At 41.2% G+C, this 22,230-nt stretch overlaps 1 long non-coding RNA gene across 1 annotated transcript in view; it reads right to left on the reverse strand.

Moving 5' to 3' along the window:
* Positions 1-500: 500 nt before the first annotated feature.
* The window catches only part of LOC133280455 (uncharacterized), a 182,164-nt gene continuing 160,434 nt past the window's right edge, over positions 501-22,230 (reverse strand). Inside the window, exon 3 of the long non-coding RNA XR_009747173.1 lies at positions 501-593. This is a non-coding gene — a long non-coding RNA (uncharacterized LOC133280455). The remainder of the gene's footprint in view (positions 594-22,230) is intronic.

Raw genomic sequence — 22,230 nt, forward strand, 5'->3', positions numbered from 1 at the left:
CTTTGGGCTGAACAACCCAAACTCACTCAGCCTTTCCTCACATTCCCTTTCCTCCAGCCCTCTGCCTGCACAGGGATGAGGTCTAATGAAAATAAGAATATGTACCCAGTGTTCAACCCTAGAAGCCAAGTCACCTTGGCTGAGCTTCAGATGAGTGACACTCCTCCTTGTCTAGCCTGAAAGATGAGCAAAACATTTATATGGTCTTCTCTCTGGTGACCAGCAACAGGACATGTGGAAATGGAATGAAGCTCTGTTTGGGGAAGTTTAGATGGAACATTAGGAAGAGGTTCTCCACTGAGAGTTTGGCCACCAGAACAGGCTCCCGAAAGTAACGGTCTCAGCAACAAGCCTGTCGAAGCTCAAGGAGCATCTGAGCCACACTTTTAGCCATATAGTTTACTTTTAGGTAGCCCTGTGAGGAGCAGGGATATGGACTCATTGATCTACATGGGTCCCTTCCAACTTGAGATATTCTGCAATTCTCTAAGACCTGTGACTCACCTTGTCACCTTAGGGACACCTCTTGGCAAAAGGCAGCAGCCATGGCCTAAGCATGGTCACTTGCCCAGCAGCACACCTGAGACACAGCCCTAACAAGGGAGAAAGTGGAAACCTGAGTCACTGCTGCCCTAAGAGAGCAAATTTTTTTCTCCCGACACCTCTGCAGTCCTGCAGCTCCTGGGTTCGGCAGGAAACAAGGCAAGGCACTCTCTCATTATCACTTCCTCCAGCAAAATATCGAGAAGGAACAAACTATTTCCTTCACCCAGGTGGTTCTTTGCCATCACTTAGTGGGGAGTAAGTGGAGAGGAGGAGAAGAAGGAGAGGACAGGTAAACATAATTTTCCTTCCTGCCTCACAAAGTGCTCATCCATACCATCCCTGGCAAATAAACCGTTACGCAGAGGAAACAAAATGAAACAAAACCTTGCCTTTTAAGTATTTTAACATTTTAGATTTGCTGCTTGCTCTTCCACCAAAAGAGCATCAGGCTGCTCTTAAGCAGCTGTGTTCCTCTGGGACACAAACAGAATTCAAGCCTTCCTCAGACCAATACTCACAGTTACCTTTAACCCACCGAGGCAACTGTTGTTTTCAAATGTACAAATGAGTTTAATAAGGGTCCCAGCAAGACTCTGAAATCATGGTTGACTTGTCACACCTCCAGCCCCCCAGGCTACATTTTGTTATTGATCTGTTTTTTGCTTCCGCTGAGTGAACACTGTCAATCCACCCATGTCAGAATCCAGCCTGCAGCATGCAGCGGACGCTGTTATTACTATTTAAGTGATAAATGAGACATGCATTTCATTCAGCATGTTTGTGAAGCAGAAATTACTCGGGTTTTTTAAAGCACTGATACATAAGGAAGTCAGAAAGTCCTTTTTTTTCTGTTTTCTTGCTGCAAGTTGTAATCAGTTTTACTGAGCTCCAGGTAGAAATGCCCACATGAAACCAAATGTTGCTATTAAACTTTGGTACTTTGGTTGAACCTCTTTGGAATAAATATTACAGGATTTAAAAAAAGGTAAAGGAGGAAAGTATGGGCTCCCTGCAAGACCCACTGAAGTCTGTGAGAATCTTATTATGGACTATGCGTGAGGAAAGGTTGAGAGAGCTGAGCTTGTTCAGCCTTAAGAAAAGAAGGCCCAGGGGAGACCTTATCACCATGTTCCTGTATGTAAAGGGTGGCTACAAAGAAGACAGAGACACCCTTTTTACAAGGAGTCACATGGAAAAAAACAGGGATGATGGGTACAAGTTATGCCTGGGGAGAATCTGACTGGATGCAAGAGGAAAATTTTTCACAATGAGAACAATCAACTACTGCAATAACCTTTTCAGTCAAGCGGTGATTCCCCAACGTCAGACACTAAAGATTTGGCTGGATAGGATGCTGGGACATCTTGTCTAGGTTGTGCTTTGCCTAGAAAGGTTGGACCACATGATCCCTGAGGCAACTTCCAACCTGGGATTCTGTGATCCTATTACTTCAGTGGCCTTTTTTAATAAAGGAAAAATAGAAATATTCAGCCCAGTCTCGGAGTTCACGTGTTGCTCACCAGTTCCTTCCATCACACGGAGGAGCACTGCAGTTTATACCCCTGTGCATGGAGAGCCATGAGGCTTGTTCCCACCTGGGGATATTGGCTGATTCTACCCCTCCTGGGAAAAAGAGATACTTCAGGGTTGGAAAGAGCTGGCATGCTGCCTGCAAGTCTCATCCTTAACTTCTCTCCCAAGCCTCTGTGGCGAACACCTCAACCACCCAGGCCCTGACCCAGTGAGTCCCTGACTGTCATGCACAGGCATGCAAGGGGCTTATACCCCTGGGAAAATATTTACATGCCTAAAACTGATTGCCCAGATAAGGATTACAAGTCTTACTGAAGTCACCTCATTAGGAAGGAGGTGGAGGGGTTTTATTCTATTAATATCATTGTTTCTCCAGTGGCCCAGCAGAGCTTGCACCTTAGTGCAGGTTTCTGATCTATTAAAACTTTTACAAGGCATTGAGTTGCTTGCTGTCTTAAGGAAGATGATGGCTAAGATGTGAAAAAAGCCTGCTTACATCTGAGGAAGGTTCTGTCTCAAGATGATAGTAGGAGCACATTTATATTCAACCCCCACTTTGCTGCTTTAAATCATTCTGAAAAACATGGGAGTGGATCGCGAGCAACAAATCACCTCAGTAGCTTTTGCACTATCCAAAGGGGAATCAAGATGAAAGAAAAGATTATGTTTCTTCCTGCTCATCACATTCCTCCTTATTCACTGTACACTGGTTGCCCACTGGAAAAGAGTAATTTCCCAGGTTAGTAATGGAAAGAGGCTGTTTTCATTTGCATCTGCTGCACCTCTTCAGTTTAACCCTGTACCAGCCATATAGAACAAGCTGATTTCACTGCTGCAGTACACCTGAGCAGCCTGGGCTTTTGCTGAGAAAAGGACGGCTGCTAAGACCTCTTGAGACTAAGGAGCAGGTGAGACTCGTGAATTGCTCTGCATATTGTTGGCCTGTAACAAGGTATCTTACAGATATGAATATTTTAAGGAAATAGCATGCTGGAGCTAGAGGCATCGACAAGTTCCCAAGCACTTACTGAGTTCATTCTGACAGACAATCTAAAGGACAAAATTAACAGGATGCCTTTTTTTAACCTCCCAAACATCATGTTCTTTGTTTAAGGAAATAATAAAAGAAAAAAAAAACAACCCACCAAACCAAACAAAACAACAGGAAAATTCATCTTTGATGAAAGAAATGCTCGCCCTGGTTTATTGCAACTGATGAGAAGCCCTGACATGAGTAAGTGGTGAATCAGACTTCAATTTTGTAGATGCTACAAATTACCAGTACAAAGTCTCTGCTTGGTTTGCTGTGGTCCTTCACAAAACTGGGGCTGTTAGCCTGAGGTTCCAAACACCACGTAGGAGAATCGAGTAACCTTCTCCCTACAAAAAGATCCATCTAGAGAATGTGAGAGGTGACCCCATAATCTTCCCCAAATTGCTAAGAGCATATTATCATAAAATTAAAATCTAGAGGATGTAACAATTTAGGTCTAATTTATTTCCCACAGTGCTCCAAGTTATAGTTCTCATAAAGAATTTTCCAAGTGTTAATGAATGAGGAGGCACCCATACGTTTTCAGTATGGTGATGCCAAATCACTGCTGCCGGATACACTTCATGAAAAGATAAGGACATTTTTTCTCAGAAGCCAAGGGAAGAATGTTTGAGTAATACTTTCCTTCCCCTTTTTCAGTTAGCCCCTTCTTCCACTGCTTAATAGCAAAAATTAAATACCAACCTAACAGACTTCAAACTTCCCAAACTATTTTTTGCTGAGATAGTAGTATCTTTTTAGCATGCCATCCAGTGTCATATTCAGACTGTCAAAAAACAGTTTTTCCCTTACTGAAGACACACTGAAGCAAGGTGACATTAACCCCTTGTGTCAAGCAGGGATATCTCTTGCAACATGACAGAAGCTGGTGTTTCTGACCTGCACTACATTTGGTGTGCTGGAGGGAATGGGCTCAGAGCTGAGAGCAGGAGAAAAGGAAGCTGTGATCTGACTGTTCTGCCACACCCCAGGAAGAGCTGATTTATTATCATAGAATCACAGACTGACTGGGTTGGAAGGGACCTTAAAGCTCACCCAGTTCCAACCCTGCCACAGGCAGGGACACCTTCCACCAGACCAGGCTGCTCCAAGCCTCGTCCAGCCTGGCCTTGAACACCACCAGGGATGGGGCAGCCACAGCTTCTCTGGGCACCCTGTGCCAGGGCCTCAGCACACCCCTTGTCCTGCTGGTCACGCTGCTGGGGATGCAGCCCAGGACATGGTTGGCTTCTGGGCTCAAGCACGCACTGAAGCCAGGTCATGGGGAGCTTCTCATCACCCAACACTCCCAAGTTCTGCTCCTCAGGGTTGGGTACTAGCCAGGATCATTAGGGTTAAATAAGCTTGATCCCAGATTTAGATGCAATGCCAGCTGCAACAGCTGGAAAATTTATTCCATAGCAGTTCACTCCTAAATCATGACTGACTAGTGTTTCCCTCTCTTTTTATGCTGAAACCACATAACACACTCAGTTTCGCTATCTCCCATGTAATCTTTCTGTTCCTGGTAAAACATGATAAACAGTTTCCTACCTAACCTTGAGTTGATGAGTCCTTTAAAGCTTATAATATATCATTCTTCCTGGGACTGAAAACGTGTACTCCCCTGCTTAGACAATCTAAAACCAAACTAAATCCACTACTTAAACTTGATTTACTTCAATTATTGACAAGGATGTTTCATGGTACAATGCCATCTTAATAGATAAACCCCAGACCCATGAAGAATCAGTATTAAACACTGTTAACATGCAATATGGTCTGTATTTATCTTACTGAATAGAAAACCAGATTTAACATGGTGCTGTTAGGAATCTTTTTCTGCTCAAGCAATTCTAGCCTAATTTTTTATATGCAAGATAAAAAAAGTCCTGTTTCAAATGACAAGAGAATGGAGAACGGCTACACTGCAACTGCTCTCCAGCAACCTTTTATGGGGAGGAACAAGCTGATGGGGAAACTGCCTCTAGATGTTTTGAGAAGTGAAGGATTTTGTCAGAGGGAGGTGGAACAAAGTGGCTCTCTGCTTGGAGAAACTGTCTTGAGACAAACAATTATGCGAGAGGTAAAAATCTATCAGATCTGAGAAAGAAAATGACCACATCAGTTTGAGAATGATGACTATTAGGGAAGGACTGGAGTAGGTTGGAGTAAAGGGGGAAGGAAGGCTGGATCTGGACTTGCAAGGTTTGTTTCTCACGCACCCCTCGAATATTTGAACCACAGAACAACTAAAATGTGCTTCTGTCTTAACACGTCCCAGACACACAGAAGCAAAGCAGCATTGTGCGCTGCAGTAAGGAGTACATCTTTCATACGAGTCACAGCTAGGCATTTCCCACAGCTTATTTTAAAACTCTATTTGTCAACTGAGATCTAGCAAGCCTTCTATCTAGAGCAAAATAATGAGATTTATTTTTAACTTATGCTGGTCACCAGCTACATCCAGAACTACAGACAAAGGATTATACCCTAAGGTGCATTAACGTGAATGGCACACACTGTTTGGATTAGACAGCACAACAGGAAGAATTTACTGAGACATCATGCCCAGATTATATCATTTCCTAAGACATAACAAGGAGGGCATTAGCCTTTTCCTACAGATGCAAAAGCAAAACAATTTTTTGGGGTTTGTTTTGGTATTATTTTTTGTTGTTGGATTTTTAATTTTTTTTTTTTTTTAAGGTAGAGTAAGTCCCTGAAAGATGACAAGCTACAGGTACCCTATGATAAAGCTGGATGAGAAACTGAACATGAGTCACCAGTGTGTGCTTCCAGCCCAGAAAGTGCCAACCGTATCCTGGGCTGCATCAAAAGGAGCGTAAGCAGTAGGTCGAAGGAGGTGCTCCTGCCCCTCTGCTCTGTTCTCGTGAGACCTCACCTGGAGTATTGTGTGCAGTTCTGGTGTCCTCAACATAAAAAGGACATGGAACTGATGGAACAAGTCCAGAGGAGGCCACGAGGACGATCAGGGGACTGGAGCACCTCCTGTATGAAGACAGGCTGAGAAAGTTGGGGCTGTTCAGCCTGGAGAAGAGAAGGCTGCGTGGAGACCTCAGAGCAGCCTTCCAGTATCTGAAGGGGGCCTACAAGGGTGATGGGGAGGGACTCTTCATTAGGGACTGTAGTGATAGGACAAGGGGTAACAGGTTCAAACTTAAACAGGGGAGGTTTAGATTGGATATAAGGAGGAAATTTTTTACTGTGAGGGTGGTGAGGCACTGGAATGGGTTGACCAGGGAAGTTGTGAATGCTCCATCTATGACGGTGTTCAAGGCCAGGTTCGACAGAGCCTTGGGTGACATGGTTTAGTGTGAGGTGTCCCTGCCCATGGCGGGGGGGGGGGGAACTTGATGATCTTAAGGTCCTTTCCAACCCTAACTATTCTGTGATTCTATTCTATGAAGCAAGAGACATATACAATGAGCCTGGAGAAAACTGCCTTTTGTCTGCCAAGTGCATGGCTAGACCAGGAAGAAAACCTCTGAAAGAAACTCCTGTAAGAATGAGTCCAGAGGAGGACATGGAAGTGCTCTGAGGGATGAAGCTATGTCTCCACTGCTCTGGAGACAGGCTGAGAGAGCTGGGCTTGTTCAGCCTGGAGATGAGAAGGCTCCAGGGAGACCTTAAAGCAGCTTCCAGTGCCTAAATGGGCTGACAGAAAGCCGGAGAGGGGCTTTTGACAAGGGCCTGTAGGGACAGGACAAGGGGGAATGGCTTTAACCTGACAGAGGGGAGATTGAGATGAGACATTAGGAAGAAATTCTTCCCTGTGAGGGTGCTGAGGCAATGGCACAGGGTGCCCAGAGAAGCTGTGGCTGCCCCATCCCTGGCAGTGTTCAAGGCCAGGTTGGATGGGGCTTGGAGCAACCTGCTCTAGTCGAAGGTGTCCCTGCCCATGGCAGGGAGTTGGAACTGGATGTTCTTTAAGGTCCCTTCCAACCCAAACCAGTCTGGGATTCTACGAGAATGTCAGCTCCAGACAGAGGGACAGCAACAGCTTCTTCTCAGTGAGGGGCCCACCAAGCCCAGGTCCAAGCAATGTTTAATCCTGTTTTTACTCTTAAACAGATGTCACCTCACTTGCAGAACTGCCTTGTGGGTAGGTTGAGTGGGCAAGAAAACAAGCAGAACACATAAAATTATCCATGTTTTCCTTAAATTCCTCTGAATTGCTTCATTCTGATAACTGCATAGCAGCCGGCAAAGCTGTAACCCAGTAAACTACCCACCAGGGTAAAAGGTATTTGAGTACAATTGCCATCAGCAGAAGAGCTCCTTTCCCTCTCAGTAGAAAATAACTACATCTGAGGGGGTTTTACCTGTACTTATCATAGACGTAGGGTGCATCTTTTCTGCATGGCAAGCTCAGTTATCAGTATCTCAGACACGTATCTATGGGGTATCAAGTACTAACTTGGTCCTAAAGTAATTAAAAAATCTACTATTTAATTTTATGATTCCATTTTAAATGATATTATCTTTTAATTATGTATCCAGCCAGACACTAAGTCTGTCACCTTAATTAAAGCATCTTCTTCCAGGCATGGAGACCCTCTGCTGGTCCTCAACTGCCGGGTTTTGCCTGGTAGCTTCCACATCTTTGCTCAAACACAGCGTTTCCCCTTCATTTACTCTTCTTGATTTAGAGTGACCAAATTGCTTTTAATCTCCCTGTGGGTATGATCCTGTGAATTGCTTTATGACCACATAAGGATGAAAAAGAAGATGGTCTTCTCTGGTTTACAGCTGACGGAACGGCAGCAAGAAATCTTTACCTCTCCAGTGCACGGTATAAAAAAAGCACAGGAGGATTTGCAGCCCATTCCATGCTGCTTAATGTTTTCTGTCTCTCCACTGCTTTGGAAGGATGGAAAGAAAAGCAGCAAGTTCTGAAATAGCAGATGGGCTCTAGAACAGGCTGAGGCTTCTTTTGTCTGCTTGGTCTATTGCCTTTAGAGGAAGTAGAGGACTGGGGTCCAGCCTGATGTCTGTTAATGTCTCTAAAGAGATGAACATTGGGGAGGAAATAGCACGTATCTTCAACAAATGTATTACTCAGATCACCCACTTCTACTGTTCATATGGATATTGTAATAACACTACTTACGTGATACCTAGAAATGGCACTTTCTCTCTTCACTCTATCTTCAATGCTATTTGCAAAGTATTCTTATAATTTAGGCAACCTCAGCTAACACAGTTATGTCCTTTTGTTGTTAAAAATACCATCAGACCATGTGTCATTTATATAACAGAATACACAGAACTTCCAAGTCCTAGAGACTCACCACACAGGCTCTCCATGCAGCTTCTCCATTGAACTCACAAATACAGCCTCTAATATTCATGGATCAGAAGGATCCAGGTTATTTTACTATGATAATGCTTGTCACAAAGAGCCTAAACCGAGAGTCTCTCTGCTATGAACACTTATACAGAAAAGCTCTATGGATTTCAGTAGGTATTTTCCATGTGTCTTACACTTTCCTATTTTTTTTTTAGCCAGTTTCACTGAGTCCAGAAAAGTGCAAATAAGTAAATTATAAAGTGGCACGTTTCTGCTGCACTTCACTCCCGAGGCACAACCTCATTACTCAGAGAAAGCCTTAGTGCCTTTTGTCCAGATGGCGTTTGCTGGCCTGAAACGAGCGTGGACACGTTCCACACATATCATGGAATCAGAGAATAGTTTGTCTTGGAAGGCACCTTCAAAGGTCATCTAGTTCAACCCTCTGCCATGAGCAGGGACATCTTCAACTAGATTAGGCTGCCCAGAACCACACCCAGCCTGGCCTTGAATGTCCAGGGCTTTTGAAGACAGAGTGGGTGGAAGAGTCAGAACAAGCACTGGCTGGTTTTGGCAGGAAGGTGCAGCTGAAGTGACTGCTCCACACCCAAGTTCCATCAGCTTTATAAAAATACTCCATTAGAGATCTACAGGTTTTCAAAAGGAACAGAAAAAGGAGATTACAACGAAGAATATGTATAAAGTACATACAACGGCTCACAGAATAAAAAGTAGTGGATCCTCACTAAGAGGAGAACAAGTAACTCTTTTCTGATCAGGAGCTGACTACACTCCAAGCTATCAACTCAACACATATTGAAACAACAATTTGGCTAATTTGTCTATAAACATGTACTAGCTGAAACAGGTCTATATTAAATAATGTAGTTCTCTCCATGCACAACACCAGCTTTCTTTTAACCTCTGTCCCCAGTGGGTGTAGTGTCTTGCAATGCTTAAAAGAAAAAAAAAACCTGTTAAGAAAGAGCAGGACTGAAAAAGTGTACCAATTTCTTTACTAGTTTAGGTTTACCTGAGTTTTTATGTATTATTCCTGCTCCCTAAAAGAAGCAGAAAGCACAAAAGGCAGTTCAGTGATTTATAAAATGATAAAATAATACTAAAAATTTTAGCCTTAGAAAAGGCATACATTTTTAGGAGTGCAGAATCAGGCCCAGTGTGTAAATGTGTATCAACAGAAGATTACATTTATTATCATGATGATCATCAAAACCCAGGAGAGGAAACTGTCCATATAAAGACAGCATCAGGTTGAACAATCAACATAGTTCAGCCCACAAATGTATTGATTGCATTGATTCCATTTTTGTTTTAATTTGCACTAAAATTCAGTTGAGAAGCCATTACAGCCATAAGGGATAGTAGAACAGCCTATTAATACCAATCAAAATTAAAAACTATAACCAATTCTAATAGCTGAGCTCTATTTTGACATTCGAACACATGGGTAGGATGTATCAATGAAAAACCTAACACTGAAGAAAACTGATAAATTAATGTCTGTTATTCTCTTCCCTGACTTTTTCTAAGCTGGTTACCTAAAATACACCAAAATGACTGGAAACGTACAGAAGTCGTTCTGATTTGATGTTTAAAATATCCCTTCTTTCTATTGGCCTGTACATCTACGATAACTTAGTTTAGTGGGAAGCAAACTCACCACACAATACAGAAAACTCCTTTGCAGTGGTTACAGCACTGGATTTTGAGTCAAGTCTCATTTTAATCCATGATAAAATTGTCCCCTTCTTCACTAGGAAGTACATCTAGGCAAAGCTATTCCACAAGTTTCACTATTTCATCAAAAAATAAGAGCATGACTTGAAAGAAATTTAACTGATTGTGTATTTGCTTGCAATTCATGAAACAGTTTGAAAAACAGGAGAGGTCTTTTACAAAAGCTTAAATGGATTTTCATCCTTAAGGAGTCGCAATGGTGTATAGTTATATGTGAAAAGAATATTTCAACATATCCTAAAACAAGTCTGAAGTCTATCCAGCTTTAAAATATATAAAACTGGACTTTAATAAACAGGACAAAAAATAATATTCACTCTGAATGTGTTTAAATATAGAACCAACTAGGTTGTAAAAGACCATTAAGATCATCAAGCCCAACTGTTCCCACCAAAAAGCTTAGTACTAGCCCTCCCAGATGATTTGTTTTGGTTTACAGCTGAGCTTCAGCATCCACTTCCTTTGGACTTTCAAATACTTTGGGGTGATATTCTTAAGAACACGAATTTTTGCCTTTTGGATTTACTCCTTAGCTAAAAAAAACCAAAACAAACCAAAACAAAATGTACACAAAAACCCCCACCAAAAATACCCAACTTCTTAAGCAAGAGAACAACTTTCTTTCCTCTTAAATAATGCATTATATGAATGCAAAAATCTGGACAAAAGTAATATTAAAAATAGGTATCCCTGATGTCTAGAACCTGAACATTAAGAGAAGAAAATTTTGATCACAAATGCTGATTTTACATTATTTCTTTCAAGGTGGACTACTTCAGACAGAATTGCTTTTGTTTTCATCTTGATCTCTTAACAGCACAGTCTAGCCTAACATATCCACCCACAAAGCCTTCTGCACGAGGAAAACTTTTAGTGCCTTTTTTTCTTTACCCTTTTTCCTCCTACAAACGAGAGTTCACACTGTGCAAAAATCCATTGAGGCAATTCTGTGTTTGCTGGGAATACCAAAAAGTTTGTGCTTTATTAAGTAAAGGATTCAGATGATGAAAACCAATGTACTTGTGTGTACGCAAAAGTTACTTTTGACTCTGCCACCTATTTCTCTGTTTTCAAAATGAGGATAAGATTACTGACCTTCCATATACAAAGGAATTTCACCAGGTAGTAGTAGCATCAGCACTGGGCCCCTCCCCTCAAGCCCTTCTCACGCTTTAAAACTCAGTTTGACTATCACAGCTGGTTCACGCACACACTTGTACAGGCTACAACAGGTACCTGCCAAATATCTATTCCAAGCTGTAGAAAACAAAAAAAACCCTGTTCATTTTATCAGAAGAGAGGGATAAATATGGGTTTTTTAGTTGCTAAGCTTTTGCTCCATAAAAGGTCAAAAAACAAAGCGTTTTGACTCCACACACACACACACACACATATCTTGCCATAAGCAAATCATTAAACAAAGATAGAAATTCCTTTCTTCCAAAATTTTCTGCAAACTGACTTGTAGAATGATATGCTATTTTTTTGCAAACGTGTCATTTCCCTTCATTATATACATATGCATATATATTTAATTTATTTAGAATCTGCATAAAAAACTACCCACTTCTGCCAAGGCTTTGGAGCTTTTATACACAAAGCATCTAAGATAACGCACCTTCATCAGCACACAAAAACTCCCCAGGGTATGCAAGCCACTGACTCCCGCCACTGGGAGTAGCAAATACCATTCCCGCAGTGACTTTCCCTATTCTGTAGCTCACAAAAGGAGCTGGGTCTTTCATTGTGCTCTGCTTGGAGAGCTAAAAAATTACTGAAAAAAAACCAGTTCAAAGAATAAAAACATGTTTTGAAATTCATGACAGGAAACTCCATGAGAGCTTTTATACCCCGTATTATTCTTCTACCACTGGTAATCCAGGCTCAGCACCTCAGCTGACAAAAGAGTCAAAAAAAGAGAAAGCAAGTGCCGTAAGTATTAACTGAAAACCAGCATTTTACACTACACCTGACCATCAGAATGTTAGCAAAGAACCAAGCAGAATATTGTTCCAGCCAAGACACATATATTAGACACATATCTAATATATTCATTATATGCAATTAATAGATACAATTTTAGACTTTAGAAAGCAGGAAGCTCTTGCCTTAGCAAGAAAATATGAAGAATTAGCATAGGAGGGGAGGGAAAAACTTTAAGCTGCCTTCAAAAATCTCAGCTTTCACTGGAGAAATAAAACTTGTTCAGACTTGGGAAACCCTTTTCTAATGAAGCCAAACTGTTAACTGTGATGCAGAAGTGCTCGAGTCCCCAAAGACCTTGAAATGTTTATCTTCACAACAGGCTGCCCCACGCATCTTTGAAAACCTAAACTGTTTATGCAAGGCATGAATGAAAGGGAAAAGATGAATTGTATCAGAGCACCGGGCTCAAGAAAGGTTAGACAAAAATGATATAGAGGGTTAGGCGAGCAGGGAGAGAAGATGTTATCAATGTGAAGTGAGGCTGCATGGGAAGTCACAAAATAAGCTGTATTTTCAGTTAGGAGTTTTGAGGAATGTTCTCTAGAAAAAGCTGAGCTCTGTGTGTGCACATACATGTGGGACACAATGTGTGCCTCCTGATGATGCCAAGGACACTCCAGAGGCCCCTGCTCCTTCCTTCTGTGACCCTCAGAGACTTTGAGCCCCTACAGTCAGGTCTGTTTTCTACCTTGTTATTTTCCTTTAATCACACCTGGAGTCACTCAAAAGGGTGCAGTGTCTACAATAATGCGCTGAAGCTTTTCAGGTCCATCTGATGAAACACTATTAATAATTGATAATAATATAATAAATCATTTACGTCTCTGCAGAAGGATTTATCACATTGTCTTGCCTGAATCTCTTCTCTTTCCAGGTCTTATTCGTCATATACAAATACCACTGGCAGAACTCAATTGGAGAGCGTGTTTCTGCCAGTCAGACCTCAGGAGCTGTGAGTGCTGCCTGATGACAGGATCATTTGTGTCAGGTAAATTCAGCACAAAACTTCTTAAGGAGTCATTTTGTGGAGTTAAAAACCTGAACAAAGATTGAAAGTTCATTAACATGTGAAGAGCACAGCCTTCTATGGAAGGGGGGGCATATACAGAAGGTGTAACTGAGCATCAGTAGCGGTTAGGAATTTATGACCTTTCAAAAACACTGCCATTAGGTCCAAAGAAGATCTCATGACCTCCTAGCAAGAACTCTGGATTGGCCCCATTCTTTTCAATGTATTTGATGGGAAAGTGCTTTACTGCTGAAGAACTTTTCAACCATTATTAGAATAAAAGAATCTAGACCACCTCTTCAAAAACACTATATTCATTGCAGAACACCCCTTCTTGTGAGACACAAAGACTGGTCTACAGAAGTCCCGAGCAACTACAGGTCTTACCTATATTCGCATGGGATTGTGGCTCTGCTTCTGACAGCAAGATGCTCAAGGATTTTATTTTAGGTTTTCTATTAAACAGAGGCCATGGAAAACGGTGTTCATGATCAAGAAAAGCTTTTTCCTTTCCACCCTCTTAATATTTTTAATCTGTCCTCAGTAACTGCCATGATGGTGACCACTTTGACCCTGACCCACACTTTCATCTTGCGAGCACAATGCAGATCCCCATGAAGTCAACAGCAGCTGTTTCACTGGCAACAGCACTGGAGCCAATTACTGCCCTGTCAAAGGGGACAGAAACCTCCCTTGGATGTTCAGCTGAACCAGGAAGACTTGAAATTCTCTCATCAGTCCTCGGCTGAATGGAACTCAGCAATGTAAGACCTCAGTTCAAATCACTGTTTTACTTTAGGCTGTTAGCCAGAGGTCGGTTGTTATTATTAGTATTCCGTAAGACCACACTTTTTAAAAGAATACTTGTTACTTCAACTCCACTTCTGTAAGCTCATATTCTTCCATCTCAGTTTGTCTCTGAGGCCTATTTTTCTTATTGTAGGAAAAAGCAATAGTTGTCTGCATTTTGCCAGGCCACAGTGGCAATTTCCCTCCAGTTAGCACCTAGTAAATTGGGTATTCCTGTTGTCCCTATACAAGGGACAGAAAAATGTACAGCAAAAGTCCACTGGAATCCCCAAACTCCGTATGTGAAGGCTGAAAGTCTTTCTTTGGGATGGTCCGAACTAACACCTGAGGACATTTTTCTCCACTTTGTTCTTGCAATAGGTGACCTTGTCTGACTCCTTGGTGACACATCTGTTCTCTGTGAGCCTTCTTTCATTTACCACCACCCTCACAGGAACTTTACCAGCTCCATAAAAAGAGCTGAACACTGGAAGACACCTCTGGCAGGTAAGAGGAATGGAAAATTTCAACAAATCTCCAGGAGGTGCAATAACACTGATAGCTCAGCATATTGTCATCTCGCCTCTCATTCCTAGGTCAGTAATAGAATCCATTTCTATATATAAACCACCAGAAAACGGAGAGCTCGAATATTGCTGCAGGTGTCGGATGTCCCTTTTTTTTCCAAAAGCCTTCTTATGCCGATTTTAACAATCAGGGGAGTTCTCAGTACTGCTCATAAGGTATGGCTTCTTTTTGTGCACAAGATGAGAATTCAATTACTGTGGGACCTATTCAAAGAACAGAACTTGAAAGCTTCAGCATAAATTCAAGTGGTGTTCAAGATGGATAATATACTTCAGTCACTAACATCTGCATATCCAAAATACTGAACTATACAACAGAGCAATCAAGCTCTTCTGCATGAGCTCAGCAGGGCTGCTCTCCAGTCTGCTGGCTAAAAGGTCAGATGTTAAACTGATTTCGCAATACTACAAGAAACCTCAGAAATGAGCAGAAGAAAACCAGCTTTATGCAGACTATAGCAAGGGTTAGAACAGTACAACACCTGACAAGAGCTGGTGGCAACAGCATTAGGGTAATAAAATACAGTAAAACACTTTTGCTGGCTTTTACACTATTTATAAGTAAAACCATATTCAGTCCAGCATTTCAGTTTATAGGACATACAAAAGTATGCCTGCATTTTATCTAGTCCCTTAACTTGAAAGCATAAATGGAAAGTGCTGACCGTAACAGATTTTTACTACATATTTATTTCAATGAACTGAGAAATAGGAGAAAAATACCATTTTTGGCTGATGCACAGTTTGCTTCCCCCAAGCCTCTAATGTAAAACTAAAAAAGCTGAAGCACTTAAACACCTTAAGAGTATATATTGAAATCCCTGAAGTACTCTGGCCCTTCTGCACCGCTGAGGAGGTTAACACTGAATTGCCTTTTGATTTTAAGCCAATTAAACTAACCATACATGAAGAATGAAGTCTTAACAAAATAACACAGTCCATTTTAAAGAGCTATAAAAACATAACACCATCCCTGAAGCAGATTTAGCTACATCCTTGTGCATATGTCATAACAGCAGCTGAAAATCACTTGGTTCCATCCTGTGAACACGTAATACAAAACTAAAGGTGATTTAGTACCATCTCAAGAGTAGCAAAGCAACTTCCACAGAAGTCAGATATGTGTCCACAGGTGCCACAGTATGTTTTACTCTAGGTTTACAACTTAAGCGTTACCTCTTCATCCACACATCTATAACCTCATTCAAGCTACCCATGATTATGTAGTTTGTCCTTCATCAGATCTAAGGCACCCCTTACTGGTCACAGAAAGCTTCTGAATACTATTCATACAGACACTAAAGCCTTCCCTGGGACCGCTAGATTCACTGCCTGTTTTGTTTGCATATGCACAAATGGTAATTCATGGTCAAGTTTTCAATCCCAAGCACTCCAGAAAGGTTATATGGGAAGGGTAAGTAAGCACATGTGGCTGTAGGACCCAGTTTTACCAAGAAGTAAACCTACAGAGCCATCCTGAACCAATTAAATACCACAGAAGCCAACTGAGGGTTCTAGGTACTTGAAAAGATTAGCCGTGATTTTAAGGCTGTCACATTTTGAGTTCATTTTTTTATGAATACTGACATCTCTCTGACCTCCACCACCACAGCAAATCCTGGATTAAATAGGGAAACAGCAAAGGTGCATGAATACAGAGCACCCAGAGAAGAAGCCTAGTCATTATGTCACACTGGACATAGTCTTTCGTTTAGTAAGTATGATACATGATAAAGGAAATATACCCAGCTTGATCAGAGGAGAGGATTCAGATAAAGGATACCATGTTAATGCTGAAAGCAACACCTTTAGTGTAGTTTTTTTTCCCAGAACAGTACTGTTTCGAAGCAGAAACAGGACTGATTAGAGTAACAGACTGTTGTACCAAAGATCTTTCACTTCTGTCAGCGATACCTTACCTTTGTTATGGTTCAAGAGGAATCAAGTGGGTGGTTTTGATACCATAGAACAGTTAGGGTTGGAAAGGACCTTAAGATCATCAAGTTCCAACCCCCCTGCCGTGGGCAGGGACACCTCACACTAAACCATCTCACCCAAGGCTCTGTCCAACCTGGCCTTGAACACTGCCAGGGATGGAGCATTCACAACTTCCCTGGGCAACCCATTCCAGTGCCTCACCACCCTTACAGTAAAGAACTTCCTCCTTATATCCAATCTAAACTTCCCGTTTAAGTTTTAACCCATTACCCCTTGTCCTATCACTACAGTCCCTAACGAAGAGTCCCTCCCCAGCATCCTTATAGGCCCCCTTCAGATACTGGAAGGCTGCTATGAGGTCTCCACACAGCTTTCTCTTCTCCAGGCTGAACAGCCTCAACTTTCTCAGCCTGTTTCTTCATCCTAGATCTCTAAGCATAATTTTCCTTTAATTGTTTTGCTTTTGAACAAAAAGTACTATACATGCAGTTCTGCTGTATTTGCTCCCCATATGCATAGGGCAATAGAAAGTAAATTAATTCTAAGGAAAGCTCAATTACTGCTATACGCTCTTTTCATGTATTTTCTTTAGTCCCGTACATTAATTCTGTAATCAATGAAAACAGAGAGGTTATGCAGAACATTTGTTTCACAGTATTGCCTCTTTCATGCTTGGGAGGGTCATAAATTGTTTTGAAGGAAAAAACAGCTAGTGGACCACTGTTAAAATTGTATTTACTGTGATGTATTCAGTGGCTATTATGCTGTCAGGTGTCATTTACGCACAAAAGTGTTTGCTGGACACCAGCAATGAGATCATTGATCAAATTTCTGTTTGGACTTTTCAGGTATTCCTCGTAAGAACTACTGTGCAGATGGCTTTGAGGAAGCACATCCCTCATTCACCTCCCTCAAGGGTCAGGAACAAGCAATAGGACCCACTTTGTTCCCCAAGGAACAGCCAAACCACGGAGCAAAGACTGAAAACACTGTTCATGACAAGCTTCTGTTAGCTACTGCCAACACAGTCATCAATTGCAGGATCTTTAATCTCTTCCACATGTCAAGATGCAGTTACATCATAACTTAATCTCTGTTGCTGCTATTAATTTTATGCCACCTCAGGTATTTCTTCTACTAGAGCTAATGCTACAAAAATAACATTAAGAAATATATATGTGAATCTACTAGAATTGAATGATATATTTACCAAATAGTATTTGTCCAGGTTATTGTTCCACTGAAAGCCTTCAGAAAGTACAAATAAATAGATTTTCCAGCTTAACCCAATGTAATGCATTGAATAATTCAATCACTGGAAGCTGTTCAAATAATGATAACTACTATTTCTTATTCTAATTAGTCAAAGTGGAGGTTTGCAGATGCTGGAATAGGCAACAACAGTTGTCACTGTTTATGGTACTGTAGATTCAAATGGACTGCACTAAATACTGCTTTTAATTATATATTTCTACTGATATTTGCTCACTGGCAAATCCATTAGTAGAACTCCACTGGTGCGGATTAAAGCAGTAGTGGTTCCACTCATCTTGCACACTCTGTATCCAGACACAGTAGCCAAACCCAGTACACAATTTTGATAGACTTGGCAATTTTTGTGCTGTTATGCTTGTTTATTACAAAAAAAAAGTGGAAAGCAGCTGGTGTACACAGCCATTTGACATGCTCCAGCACCAAAATTGAGATTTCAAAACCTAGCGTGGTTTTGTTTGTATGTGTCATTGCTTCTGCAGCTTACAAGCTTTATTTACCTGCAAAGTTAAGAACAAAATTTGCTAATTGCATGCAAGAAAAAAAAAAGGCAGTGAACTAAGCTTTGTTATTTTGGTTTTGATCTAAAGCACTTTGTATGAAAGAGGACTTAGGAAAAACTATAAACAATGCATAACAACTTCAGAAAGTTAAGAATGGATATCATCGTAATCATCTCTGATGTAATCCTTCTCTGATACACATATAAGAAATAATGCCACCATAATGCAAATTTCCTTGCTTCTCATCTCAGAGATGGCAGTAGAACTTCAAAAGGTTTGGCTAGGTTTGTGCCTTTACTCTTAGTACACAACTCTCTACCAATATTTAGTCTAATCAAAGCCAGCAGATTAATACCATCCAGTCTGTTTTTTAGTACTTCTCTTTTCAGCTTGGAATTATTGAAAGACTACCCTTCATTTAGCAAATTAAATTACAGCTATGTCAATAATTGATTTTCCAGTTTGCTAGTTTAGCAAATCAAGTCACACCTCCTCAGCAACTGGAAAAGAATGCTTTTCACTCCTGATACTTCTACCTCTCTCCCCTCACCCCCAAGTATTTTGAGCTAAATGGAACATTGCTTTGGTTTGGAATTTGTATGACATCAAAGTTAACTTTTTGTCAAATTCCAGTAATGAAGAAAACCTTTTTTTTTTTTTAATGAAATTCTTCATTTTGTTGCTTGTTTTCTTTTTTCACCTTTGTGTTTGTGCTCCCGCTTTCCTTTTTGTTAGCTTGTGTGTGTGCGCGTGTTACAGAACTGGCCGCTCAACTCAGCATAATTTGCAGATAGTCTCATATAACCTAAAAGTTATAAATAATTCACCGGGAAAAAAAGCTTTATGAAGCTTTCAACAGCCTTTTAATTACAACTGGGCAAAACAGAGGAGAGGTGAGAAAATTGAAACATAATTATTTTATAAACAGAACAACAACAACTGTTCTTAAGTTCTAATGAAGAGAACAGAGTAGAATCCCAGAATCCCAGACTGGTTTGGGTTGGATGGGACCCTAAAGCTCATCCAGTTCCAACCCCCTGCCACGGGCAGGGACGCCTTCCACTAGACAAGGTTGCTCCAAGCCCCTCCTCATGTTCCAGTTGGTTTGGGTCCCCTTGTCTTTGAAAGGGATGTCACCCCAAATTCAGTATATGTTTCTTTCCAGAAAAATTACCTTTATGCCAGCACACACAACCTACATGCTAACCATAGCTTATGTGTATTTACTGATCCTGTAGCAGCCTAAGGACTGCCAGTACACTTTCTGCAGCTTGCAATTTAAATTTAAATTTAAAGCAATGCTTGGAGCCCATATCATTAAAGGCATAGATCCTGAACAGAGACACTCTCTGGACTATGGGAGTAGACCATACGTTACCAATTCAGACATTACAGGATATGAGATGTAGGGTGTCATGATGCTCTTACTGACCTGCTGTGGAGATGTTGGTTGAAGGATTTGTTGGAAGTATTTCTACTCTCCTGTTTGAAAAATGCCACTGGAGTGGAGCAACACACTCAAGTGGAAGAAGATGGGCAGCATGGCATGCTATGGTCAAGGGAAATGTCCCATTAAGCAATTATATTAATTATACATTGCCTCTAAGAGGCACACACTTGAACAGCGGATGATGTTCTTCCCAGAACAGATGGTACAGCCAGAACAATAGGCTGTTCCTTCCAAAACTCCTACTGGATAAGCTTAATAATTCAGAAGTTACCTATTCGTGAGAGTATTTCCATCCAGTCATTTGATTTGAACTGAATAAACAATGTATATCTTGGCGGCTGTCAATTAACATTGTAAGGGCATAGATGAGCTTGGTTTTCTATCTGAAAAGCTGGTAAAGTGACATTCATAAAAACAAATAAGCAGTTGCTACTTAGAGAACATGCCCTGGAATTTATTTCTGAGTGTCAGAGAGTCAAAGAGGCTGGTAATGAGGATGATTTCTTTGCCATTAATCACTACAAACACCAGAAAAGATAAAAGCTTAAAAATAAATAACAAAGCTGATGAGCTGAGACTGTGTTTTGTATTCTTACCCTTTGCTTCTCCAAGTTGGTTTATTTTTAAGAACTCAGGTGTGGGTGATAACAACACAAAGAGTGTATAAAATCTTGATCACTTGTAAAAGCAGCCCATCATAGTGCTTTTGAGATTTTTCAAACAGGAAACAGAAAAAGATGTATTTCATGGGAAGTATGGCCTGACAATGAGCTCAATCATTCCTGATTCACGGCAGAAGAATGACAGTAGAGCTGGGTGCAAGGGTATGTTACTTACACCCATGCACAAACACCCGGCGGACCTGGAGGAAGATATTCACTGTCTCTGGCACAACAGGAGCAGAATTATGAGAAGATTTCTTTTCCTTTCTTTAAGGGCTATTGGGAAGGTCCTTGGGCCCTGTGGTGCTGCCACAGGCAAGAAGGTATACATGAATGACAGGGAACCTTTAAGCCTTGCCTATATATCTAAGCCACTGAGCAGTGAAGCTGAGCAGGTGAAGAACCAGCTTATTTTATGACAAATAAAGCAAGCAGAGGTCAACAGTAAACTGGCATGGCTTAACTTGCAGCTTAGTGGTATCTATGCTATTGATGCCAATTCACAGCGACACAAACAGTACAGTGTGCATGTCATAGAACAGTTTGCTTTGGAAGGGACCTTCAAAGCTCATCCAGTCCAACTCCCCTGCCATGAGCAGGGACATTTTCAATTAGATGAGGTTGCCCAGAACCACATCCAGTCTCGGCTTGAATGTCTCCAGAGATGAGGCACCCACCACCTCTCTGGGCAACCTATGCCAGTGTTTTATTACCCTTATAAATGGCCAAGGCCACCCCTAAACCATGTCACTGAGGGCCTTGTCTATATAATCTGTGACCACTTCCAGGGACAGTGATTCCATCACTGCCCTGGGCAGCCTGTTCCAATGCCTGACTAACTTCTGGGGAAGAAATTGTTCCTAATCTCCAGTCCAAGCCTCCCCAGAGCAGTTTGAGGCAGTTTCCTCTTGTCCTGTCCCTTGGGAGCAGAGCCCAGGCCCCTCCTGGCTCCATCCTCACTTCAGGCAGTAGTAGAGAGCGATAAGGTCCCCCTAAGCCTTCTCTTCTCCAGATTAAATCCCCCCTGCCCCAGTTCCCTCAGCCGTTTCTAATCAGACTTGTGCTCTAAATGTAGCCTACAACAACTCACACCTATGCAACTACGTATGGGTCATAGTCCTGATCATATTATTTTTCAAACACTGTTTTGTTTCTGTAAACAAATTTCAGAGCTCTCACTTTTTCATTCTGCTACTGTACACTGTATGCCAGAATCATGTTTCCACAGGCACTGCTGTCATGAAACATAGGAACAGCTACTACAGGAACACTGTCTGGTTTTGTACATTTTAACCACAAACTGGCAGTCTGAATCATCTGAGGGATGCCAGTATGAGCAATAACTACAAGTATCCACTGTACTATCTCCAGTTAAAATACCACTGAATATGGGGCCAAATAAGGGAAAAATATGTTCCTCCTAAATGTAATTTAACACTGTGACATCGTTTTAGGGAAGCATAAGATTTAAATTCAGCTGGGAAGAAGTCTGAGTGGATACCAGAGTAATGCTCTAAATACTGTAAGTTCAGAGTGAAATACCACCAAGTATTCTTCTTCAAAGAAAGCAGTTCCTGCTGGCTTTCAGATGATGTTGATGAGTGTTAATACAAGAGAATTGATTGCGAGTTCTTCAGAAGAACTGGAAATTGTAAAGAATATCACATAGATGATTAAAATAAAACCCAGAAAGCTATGGTAAAACTGAACTGCTGCTTTAACCTACATGTGAGAATACCCAGTGTAGTGCCTGATCTCCGGTGAAAATGTTGCAAATCATATACAAATTAGTATGAATATTAATCAAATATTTTAATTAAAATTATCAAGCTGTTCGATTATGTCCACCC

This window comes from Pezoporus flaviventris, unplaced genomic scaffold (genome assembly GCF_033815535.1).
Source record: "Pezoporus flaviventris isolate CSIRO_AGI_PZ_B2104156 unplaced genomic scaffold, CSIRO_AGI_Pfla_v1 ptg000083l, whole genome shotgun sequence".
Lineage (NCBI taxonomy): Eukaryota > Metazoa > Chordata > Aves > Psittaciformes > Psittacidae > Pezoporus > Pezoporus flaviventris.